The sequence below is a fragment of the Diplotaxodon limnothrissa genome, linkage group LG9 (assembly GCF_057381915.1).
Source record: "Diplotaxodon limnothrissa isolate DT_005_m linkage group LG9, D_limnothrissa_male_GT1.1, whole genome shotgun sequence".
In the NCBI taxonomy this organism is placed as follows: domain Eukaryota; kingdom Metazoa; phylum Chordata; class Actinopteri; order Cichliformes; family Cichlidae; genus Diplotaxodon; species Diplotaxodon limnothrissa.
In genome coordinates this window covers 17,287,146-17,298,344 of record NC_140604.1, presented here as the reverse complement: position 1 = coordinate 17,298,344, position 11,199 = coordinate 17,287,146, and positions in this window count along the sequence as shown.

The following is an 11,199-nucleotide window of genomic DNA, read 5'->3' as shown; positions in this document are numbered from 1 at the left end:
GATTCTCCGTGACACTAAAATATTTCTATGACGTTAGTAGGGTTTGTATTCTTTGAATGCCATTTCGTTGTATTATAGTGGCAGTGTGGGTGAGCAGAGGTTGTTTCATAAGCAGAAAGCCAGAGGCTTTCCTTGAAAACTGCTACAACACGCATAAACAACGTTTGCCATGTTTGATAGCAAGACAGTTTTACGTTCTGTATTACACAACATAATACACAATGTAAAACTGTATATTTGCATTAAATCTGCGCTCCTAGGCAGCTGCACTTGCAAGCTGTCTTGCAGAACAACATATTCTATATCATTCAATAAGCAGTCTGCTCATCTTTACCCACAGATGTCTTAATTCCTATTATTGCTTTCTGTCACCATCTCCGGAGATCCCCAAACATGTCTTTCTTACTGCTGCCATCATTACACTGAAGAATCCAGCCACTGGTTCTTCTGGCTGTCTCAGGATAAGCAAAAGGATCTCCGTCTCATCACTTTGTCTGTCTATGGACACTTTCTTAACTGTGGCACGATAAACAAAAAAGGCATATGAAAACCTGCTGAACCAGGTTAATCAAAACTGCAGTTGCCATGCTGAAACATACGCACACATCCATACAGAGAGATTCAAAAGCATGAAACAATACCAGCCTTGCAACTGTGGCTGGTAATTAAGCTTCCATTAGGCACACTTATAAGCCATCAATACATACACACACACTTTCTGTGGACACGTCTTTTTGTCTGCAGGCTTCAATCATCCACCTGCAGAAATTAGAAGTGCGAGAGTTTTAGCAGACACAACATTAACTGTGTGGGACATTATTAAAAGGCAAAAACAGCTCTTGAAGTGTGACTGAGTGAGAGGCTTTTGTGCTTTTGTTCAGGCTGAATCTCAAAAGCTTTTTGAGGAACTGCCATTAAAACTTGAACAGCACTTTATTTTGGTCATCCCCTAGCTTTTTATCTGCTGCCACCACCACCTGGTCAAATCTTTGCTTGTCCAGCCCCTCTGAGGTTGAGGATTTGTGGCTGAGTGAACAGGTATGGGGCAGACTTTGCTGAACTGTAGTAGGTGTATAAATAAGAATTTATTTTTTCCTTAACATGTGGGGATTTTGATGGGGTGACTATGTAACCAGAGCGTTACACAGTAGCTCATCTGGCTCGGGATAAATGACAGCTCCCAGGTTATTGTAATGTATGAAGTACAAAAACAAAGTGATACGTTTTGGTTGGCTGCGCTGCATAAGCCAACAAAAACTCCACTGAGACGTCGAGGAGGCTCAGACCCACTCGTATCCAGGACAAATAATTCTTGTTCATCTCCCAGTGAAAGTGTTTGTGTGGTGGTCCATCGACTCTGTTGTCTGTTTTGGCGTTTTTCTCCCTGGTTTTTTTGGCTACTCTTTAGCTGCATTTGTCTTTATTTTCCTCCAGCTTTACTTTTGAATATCATTGTGGATTTACTCATTTCCTGATTTATTTGTATTAGAATTGCTATTCTGTTCATGCTGTGTTCATTCATGTTTTAGTATTTAGTGTAGGTTCTCGTGTATCTTCTTGTTAAGCTCTCAGCTCTTTTTACCGTTCCCCTGCTGAGAATCTTCCTGTTTTATTTTGCTTGTTCCTCTCTCGTGTGTTTTGCTCTTAGTTTTATTTCTGGCCTAGTTGCTGCTTTAATTTGTTTCAACCGTGTCTCGTTACCCTCCTGTGTCCCCTTCCATTGATTGCCTCAGTGTGAGTATTGAAGCCCTGCCTTCCTTTAATATTTGTCAGGGTGTTTGTGTTGCCTGTCCTTGTGTGCTCCTGATTATGTTTATGGATTTTGTCTTTCGCTTTGGTGTTTTGGACTTTTCTGCACTACCTAATTAAGGGTCTGTTTTTCAGTCTTGTGTTTGGGTCAGCTCCCAGCTTCAAACTATGATAGTCTGAGTTAAGGAGTAGTAGTACAAGAAGCTTATGCCTGAGATGCAATAGCAATTCTTGGGAAAATGGAAAAGAGCATGTAAAATAATAACTATAACCTATTTTGCTAGAAATGTAACCTTGACCTTGACCAGAATATGGATAGTGACCTATTAGGCTTATGTTTCATTATATTGTGACAACGCCTGCAATAGCATGAGCTCATCAGCTGTATGAGCTAAAAACAAGCTGATTTTCATAGTATTGCGTCTGCTAAACATTTGCATTTTGGATTGCAATTAGAAGCATATTTGCATTAAATTTTTATCTGACTAGCTTAGAAAAAGATTATTCAGAGAGCTGAAACCCAGCTGACAAAATGTTAACACACGGCTGAGGTGTTCACACAGGCTGATGCTGGTGCTAAAATTAAAATAGATTTATTTGTGATTCTGGAAGAGTCAAACAGTGACTTTGAACAGAGCTGGTTGGTTGAAATACTACATGGTAGTAAAATAAACTGACTAAATCATCTCTATATGAGTGTCATAGCACTTATGTTCAGCAAGAAAATGTTTACATAATCAATTATCATACCTGATATTTGGACTTGATAATTGAATCATAATCTTGAGGGATAAGAATTGTGATTCCTAAATCAGGCTCTTTTTTCTCCTCGCTCAAACTACGCAGCATAGCTAACCCGATGCTTAAAACAGATCTCAGTAGCTGCTTAATTCTTGTCTCACCCACACTTCGGGAGTTTCTGTTAAGCAGCATAAAAGGACCAAGACTTCATTTAGTTAGCAAAGATGGCTTAATTTATTGTGTTGCAAACAATCAGAGACAAATTGTTGCATGTTAGTTATGTCTTGCTCGATCAAAATGGATTTGCTTTTCTACTGAGATGGTTTAAGGAAAGTTAATTGCATTGTAGTAAAAATGCAATGGGTCCAAACATGAGGCAGCTGTATTCCTTATTTTCCTTTATAATCATTTCCAAAATGATGCGGTTGTTTCCTTTAATTTAAGTGTTTTGTTGCAGCAGATGTGCTTCATTCACCTCCACACACCAGCTTATTATGTGCTGACTAACTCACTCTTATACTCATAAATGTCTGCTTGTGCAATTGTTCCCACATCAATACGCAGACTGAAACAAAGCATTGGAGCAGTCTGTCAGTCAGCATGTGAACATCGTGCAGGAGCTAGCTCGCATGTCTCTTCGTCAATAATTGAACACATCCAGGGTGTGATACGGTGTTTGGGTGCATTCTCATGGTGCCATAAAGGTACTCAAGTGTGAGCAAAACACAGCCTTACTGTAAATATTAACCACATTTAACAGCATGGAAAGCAATTACACAGAGGCTGAATTAAACCATAATGACCAGTGAGACAAATGAGGACGTCACAAGGAAATGTCTAATAAAGACTTAACGACCTGTTTTAACGGCAACAAGCATATTTTGTCAACAAGAACGTCTTTGCGTGTTTGCTCCGGGTACCCGATGATGGACAGTCTCTCCCAGAAACAGCGTGTCTCCTGAGCATAGCGCTTATGCCAGTTTTTTTTTACTTACCTCTGGAGCAATCACAGAACTAGACATGCTGGATTTGACCTGACAAAGGAGTCTTATTACCCTTCCATAATTGGAAAGCCAAGTGAGGAGGGGGCGCCATATCATGATTCCATTTACAATATTTACAACTCAATAAACATTTCGTTTCATCCTCTGTCCTTCATGCCTGTGAATTCCAGATAACACAGAGGTTAAAGAGAACACTAAATATAAATTGGCTCAAAGAGCATATGGAAGTGGGGACTGAAGGATGCCTTTGAGATTGCCACTGCTTTACCTTCACATTACTGCCAAATGATATTGGGTGTGAGGCTTGAATTAGCACTGAAATCAGGCGTGGGATACAATCAGGCTTTTGAGGGTCTAGGAGCTCCAGCAGACATGTTGGAATATCCGTGGACTGCTGACTGACTCAAAGATGACTTGAACACAGGCCATGGGCTTAATGCATGTTATCCTACAAGGAGTGGTGCCACCCGCTCCCGTCTGATACAGCTGAAGCATGTCGTACTGCGGCGCTGTGAGAATTTAATAGAGGGAAAATTGTTAGGTTGTGTCTGTGCAACACAAAACTGGCTGAACATACAAAAAGTCATGTCAAAATGCAGTTACCCGTGAGGTAAAAGCCAGCCCCTGTACTCCCACCACTGGCAGCTGAAGTGGAGTTTGAAATCGTTATTACAGTTTTTCTTTTTTTTTTGCCTTTGCATCATTGCAAATGTTATACAGGAAGAAGAAGAGGAAAACATAGCTATTTATTAACATGCCAGCATTATTGTATTATTTAGTATTATTATTTAGATACACATGAGAACAACCATCTCTAGCGCTGTAAGAGAAAAAGAGAAAATTTCCAGTGAGGAGCAGTTCTCTGGGAGAAAATACTGCTGTCTGAGGACAGACAAGAAGAATGGCCAGTCTGCTTCAAGCTGGCCATCAAATAATCATCAAATAACCACTTGTTACATCAGCTAGGAGCTAAACGCAGGAAACTGAGGCTACAATTCATGTGTTCACCAAAATTGGACAATAGAAGATTGTTAAAATGTTGCCTGGTCAGCTGAGTCTCAATTTAATGCTAAATTTCAAATTGTTGGGTCAGAATTTGGTATGAAAGCCTTCTATTACCAGCTCAGACTTTAGACATGGTGGTATAATGGTACAGGGGACTAACTGAATATTATTGCTGATCACACTCACCCCTTTATGACCTGCATATAATCCAGGATAACACGCCATGCCACAAAGCTTGAACAGGACAATAAGTGCACTGTACTCAAACGGCCTCCACAGTCACCAGATATCAAACCAAAAGAGCACCTTCAGGGTTGTTACATTGATAGATGTGGTGAATTCAACATCATGCATGTGCAGCAGTACAAATCAAAATCTGAGAATGTTTCAGCACCTTGTTGAATCTGTGCCTGAAAACCTAAAAGCAGTTCTGAAGGCAAAAAGACAGTCAAATCCAGTGGTGCATTTAACTTTTATTTTTTGACTTTTTCATGTGAAAATGAAAATACAAGGTGAGTTGCTTTTCCACACTTCTGTTGCCCAAATCATTGCTTAATTCTCCTGGATGTACTCCATAAATGCAGTGCAATTGCTGAGTATTAGGAAGTCAGGAGATCATATTTGATTGATGTTTTCTTGTAGACAGCATGTCTGTCTACCAATATAACATCAATATACTCCTGGCGAACATTCCTGTCTGCTTTCACAGTCTGAATTTAGTATACATGAATTCTGAAGAACACTAAGCATAACACGCTGACTGAAGTGCTAAAATAATTACTAAAAAAATAACCATCTGCTGCCCAAGCCCTATCAGATAAGACTGCACACACATGGACACACATACACTCTTCCTTGGCTGTAATCCTCCGTCTACAGTGAACTCCCAGGGAGAGGTTACTAACAGACGTGCTGCTTGGATCTACGGTGTATTAGCCTTGATGAGGATGCAGTGGTGTTTAGCAACGAGGGGCTTCTGCCGTGGAGTTTGTACACTACATTAGCATCTGCTGGGCCATACGATAGGAGATAAACCTGAAGCAGGCGCGATGCATCTTCATTAAAGTCACCACCTCGCAAAAACACTGCCAAACACTCTCTGTGGCCAGATGCCACCTTTAAGCTTGGTTTGTTTGTTGTTGTTGTTGTTTTTAGAAACGGGTTTGACATGGACAAGCGAGAGAGCCTCAATTTGGGAGAGCGCTTTGTGCTGCTGCCAGGTAAATTTAGACATCAGTCTTAGTTAAACAATTACATGCTAAGATGGGAATTTACATAGTTTAATGGCAGCAGGGTACAACTATGGAACAGGCTTCTTTTCCTGCAGCTGTAATGCGTTAGTCAACCATTCAGACAATTTCTTCCCAGTATTACTCTGTCAAACTAAGTTTGTATACTCTGGAGGAAATAATGTGTTTCTCTTTCAGAGGAAGACACGACTATGGACCATGTCTTATGTGATAGCTGGTTTAAATGAAGCTTTTCCATTACAGAAGCTCAATACACTATGGCAAGTTATAAGATTAGTGATATGCTCCGTTCCCATCAGCTTGTCATTATTTGGCCAGTTTGCAATTTCCATTAGCTCTTTGTTGTAGTTGTACTAGCAGATCATCACTGGTTTACATTTCTAGCAGTCTTAGTAATGATGCTGGATGAATTATGTTTGAATTATGTGACTTTAGTGGACCCACAAATTGATTATTGATTATCAATTCACAAGCAGGTAAGGACCTAAATTTAGTTCATGAATATTCCGATAATGTTCAGGATGTGTAAAACATTTAGAAGTTAAACTGGTGACAATAGCTATGAATAAGTTAAGCTGTTTTGATGTGCTTGTTATAGCAATGGTGTCATGATCCTGGGTCTGCTGACCCAGCGTTTTGTGTTTAGTTTATGTAGCCTTCAGGTTTCCTAAGTTTATCATTATCATGCCTAGGTGTTACTAGTTATTTTCCCCTCGTGTTTCCACTATGTTAAGTCTCCCCTGCTTTCATGTATTTTATGTCTGTGGCGTATGTTGTCAGTCCAGGTTGTCATGTTTATATCTCACTGTTTCCTGTCTTATTGTGAAGAGGTCTGGTGTGTCTGTGTTCATCGTGTTCAGTTTTACTCTCCCATTGTCACGTCGTTATGTTCATGTGTGTCAGCTGGTTCCCCATGTGTTGCCACTTCCCTCATTATCCTCCTGTGTCCGTTTAGTCTGTGTGCTCTCAGCCATTCTTTGTCAGGTCGTCTGCTCATCCATGTCTCATCTCCAGGTACCCATGTCAGTTCACTATGGTTAAGGTTTTTCATGTTTTGTTATTAGTTCACCCAGTTTAGGTTATTGTTTAGTTTTCAACGATGCCCTATTATTTTGTACCCTCATTACTAGTCTCATTAAACGGCTTGTTTTGTTAATCCACACCACGTTTCGGTCTGCGCTTGAGTCCTCCTCTGCAACACATACGGCCTGCCCCAGCCAGACCGTGACAGTACGACCTGACCACTATGGACTCAGCAGACCGCGAGCTTTACGAGCGTCGGGAGGCAGCCTTCGCCCAGCTGGAGGAGGAGCTCCGCTGGAAGCCGTGGCGTACCCCCGACTACGAGCGCATTTTCCACGGGACTCGGCTAGCTCTCGGAGGTCCCAAGAGCTGCCGAAAGTCCCCGCCTGTTGCGCTGCCTGCATCTAAGCCTCGCTCGCTTCAGGTGGGAGTCCTCCGTGTGGCTTCAGGCGCTCACGCTCCAGCCTCGGTGTCTCCGTTCTGTGCACCAGGGGCTCAGTCGCTCGCTCCGCCGGCTTCCTCCGCTCGAAGGAAGCGGCGCGCCCGTCGCCACAAACTGGACAATGCCGAGCTCACGGTGGTGAGTGAAAATGACTTTTATTCTCACGTCCCGTCTGACATTAAAAACAATCGGCTCACTTCCGATCCATGGGGAATTTCCCTTATGGATGACTACGTGGACTGGGAGGATCCGTTTTGTTTTACTCCCTCTACACAGGGAGGGATGAAAAGCAATTCCCGCTCGCCTAAGCCTGCACATAGGGTTAAAGGACAGACTGTTAATTACGTTACCAGGACAAACACACTCAGTTCCACTTCCGTCTGTTCAGGTTCTGTCAGGTCCGGTTCAGTCATCCCCGAGTCAACCCGCTCTGCAACTGTTAACTCAAGGATTTTGAAAACCGTTAAAACTAAGACTGCTAAGGCTAAGACTGCTAAACATGAAGTGGACAGCGGGTTTATTTTTGATAGATCCGTGTTTGTCGAACCTGTATATGTTGACCCTGAGCCTACTCCCGTTCCTGCTCGTGTTTCTCCTCCCGGGGCAGCTCGGGCCCAGCGTACCTCTGCACCCGTGTCTGTTCCTCGGGTGGGGGAGACTGAGGCCCAGTTGGCTCCCGCTCTGGTTTCCAGGCCAGCTGAGGCTCTGACCCTTTCTGCACCCGTACCTGGTCCTCGGGTGGGAAGGGCAGTTGCCCAGCCGTTGCCGGTACCTGTTCCGGTCCCCAGGGTGAGGGCAGCCAGGATACAGCCCGTCTCCGCACCCGTACCTACTCCTCGGGTGGGAGTGGCTAGTGTCCGGCATGCTCCTGCACCCGTCCCTGTCTCTACTGAGGGCTCAGGAGAATTCGGTCTGCAATCCACGCCGCCATTGCTACTGCATGCCTTTCAGTCGTTAGCCCAGTCGTTAGCTCTGTTAGCAGCCCGGTCCATAGTTCACTTTCCTGTGCTTCCGTTAGCTCAGCCCTTAGCCCACTGTGCAGCTCAGCCAGCTCAGTTATTTGCTCAATCACCTGCTCAGCCTTTTGTTCAGCCAGTAGTCTCGGCACCTACTGGTCCTGCCACTGCTTCTGCTGGAGGGCCCGAGGAGCCCGTCCAGCCTCATGCCTCGTCAGCTGGAGGGCCCGAGGAGCCCGTCCAGCCTCATGCCACGTCAGCTGGGGGTTCAGGAGAACCGCACCAGCCTCATGCCACGTCAGCTGGGGGTTCAGGAGAACCGCACCAGCCTCATGCCACGTCAGCTGGGGGTTCAGGAGAACCGCACCAGCCTCAAGCCACGTCAGCTGGAGGGCCCGAGGAGCCCGTCCAGCCTCAAGCCACGTCAGCTGGAGGGCCCGAGGAGCCCGTCCAGCCTCAAGCCACGTCAGCTGGAGGGCCCGAGGAGCCCGTCCAGCCTCAAGCCACGTCAGCTGGAGGGCCCGAGGAGCCCGTTCAGCCGCCTTCAGATTCTGCTTCTGTTTCGCCTGGTCCAGCTTCAGCCTGTGCTTCGCCTGGTCCAGCTCCAGCCTGTGCTTCGCCTGGTCCAGCTCCAGCCTGTGCTTCGTCTGCTGCAGCTCCAGCCTGTGCTTCGTCTGCTGCAGCTCCAGCCTGTGCTTCGTCTGCTGCAGCCTCCGAGTCTTCGTCCTCGTCTGCTGCAGCCTCCGAGTCTTCGTCCTCGTCTGGTGCAGCCTCCGAGTCTTCGTCCTCGTCTGGTGCGGCTTCATCAGAGCCTTCGTCTTCGCCTGGTGCGGCTTCATCAGAGCCTTCGTCTTCGCCTGGTCCGGCTTCATCAGAGCCTTCGTCTTCGCCTGGTCCGGCTTCTGCTTCTGCCTTGTCTGGTCCAGCCTCGGCCTCAGCTCCTGCTTCGCCGTCGCCTGGTCAAGCTTCAGCCACTGCTTCTGTGTCGGCCTCGCCTGGTCCTGCGGCTGTGTTGCCGCCGCCCAAGCCGCGTTTTGCCCCTTGGAATCGCCGGCCGCTTTCCGGGCCGTTAGCTGGACATCGTTACCATCGGGGTCGGCCCCCTGAACCTTCGAACTATGACCTGCTATGCCGTCGGCCCCCGGGCCGGCCCCCTGAAGGGGGGGCTCTGTCATGATCCTGGGTCTGCTGACCCAGCGTTTTGTGTTTAGTTTATGTAGCCTTCAGGTTTCCTAAGTTTATCATTATCATGCCTAGGTGTTACTAGTTATTTTCCCCTCGTGTTTCCACTATGTTAAGTCTCCCCTGCTTTCATGTATTTTATGTCTGTGGCGTATGTTGTCAGTCCAGGTTGTCATGTTTATATCTCACTGTTTCCTGTCTTATTGTGAAGAGGTCTGGTGTGTCTGTGTTCATCGTGTTCAGTTTTACTCTCCCATTGTCATGTCGTTATGTTCATGTGTGTCAGCTGGTTCCCCATGTGTTGCCACTTCCCTCATTATCCTCCTGTGTCCATTTAGTCTGTGTGCTCTCAGCCATTCTTTGTCAGGTCGTCTGCTCATCCATGTCTCATCTCCAGGTACCCATGTCAGTTCACTATGGTTAATGTCATGGTCCTGGGCCATGTTGGCCCAGTGTTCTTAGTTTTCTTGTATGTTTGTATTTTGTTCCTTGCTTAGGCCATGTTTTCTGAGTTGCCCTGTTGTGTTGTTCCCTAAGTGTTTTCCCTTCATGGCTTTTACCCCCTGTGTGCCCCTCTGTGTATCTGTGAGCCCTCGTCTCTCCTTATGTTTTATTCCATGTTTCCCCTGCCCATTATGTCTAAGTTCTCCCCGTGCTCTCTCTTCCCCCTGTGTGCCCTCTATGTATTTATGAGCCCTCGTCTCCCTTTGTGGTTGTTTCATGTTTTCCCAGCCCGTTATGTCTGTGTTTTTCCCCGTGCTCTCTCTCCTCCTGTCTGAACCTCTGTGCACTTCCTGTTTACTTTGTGACTCTCACGCCCGTACATGTCATGTTCAGTTCATCCCACCCTGTCTCGTTATGATTATCAGTGTCACCTGTGTTCCCCGTGTGTTCCCACTTTCCTCGTTAACCCTCTGTGTATTTCTGTCTGCGTCTCCGTCTGTTCAGCGTGACGTCGTCCCTCATGTTGTGTGGATCTTCCTGTGCCTTCCTGCGAATGTTAGTTTACTTTTTCCCAGTTAGTTCTGTATTTCCTGTATTCTGCCGTGCCAGCATTAAAGCTGTGTTCTTTAAGTTTATCCCCGTGTCTGTGAGTCTGCATCCTGGGTCCTTCTCCTGCCTGCCGCACAGCGATTCATGACAGTTAAGGTTTTTCATGTTTTGTTATTAGTTCACCCAGTTTAGGTTATTGTTTAGTTTTCAACGATGCCCTATTATTTTGTACCCTCATTACTAGTCTCATTAAACGGCTTGTTTTGTTAATCCACACCACGTTTCGGTCTGCGCTTGAGTCCTCCTCTGCAACACATACGGCCTGCCCCAGCCAGACCGTGACAAATGGTGCATTTGCGCTGTAGCTAAATACAAACTTGAAGTATTTTTACACAACCATTTCCACCACATTCTGCTTTCTTATACCACAGGCAAATATTTACTAATACTTTTAACTGTTATGTATGTTTTTGTAAAATGTTCATTATAGACAAGAAAAATATATGTTGAGATTATTTCCACCATTCAAAACTGTTCAAATTTGTCACAGACTGACCAGTTATGGTTGTTAAATATCAATCACATATTATTGTACATGTCACACAGTAAAATTTAAAGCTATATTTAACTTTGATGATGGCATGCATTCACTATTCATGCAATGTCATAATTATTTCCATCCAGTTTTTATTCTGGGAGTGTCACTAAAGTCCTCTCCAGTACTTCCCAAAGACATCCCAAAGATTCTCCGTGTATTAATGTGTGGACTCTGTGGAGGCCAAGCCATGTGGGAGCATCATGTCGTGACTTCTGAGCCTCTCTCTGTTATAATGTCTGTAAATAAACTGCTGAAC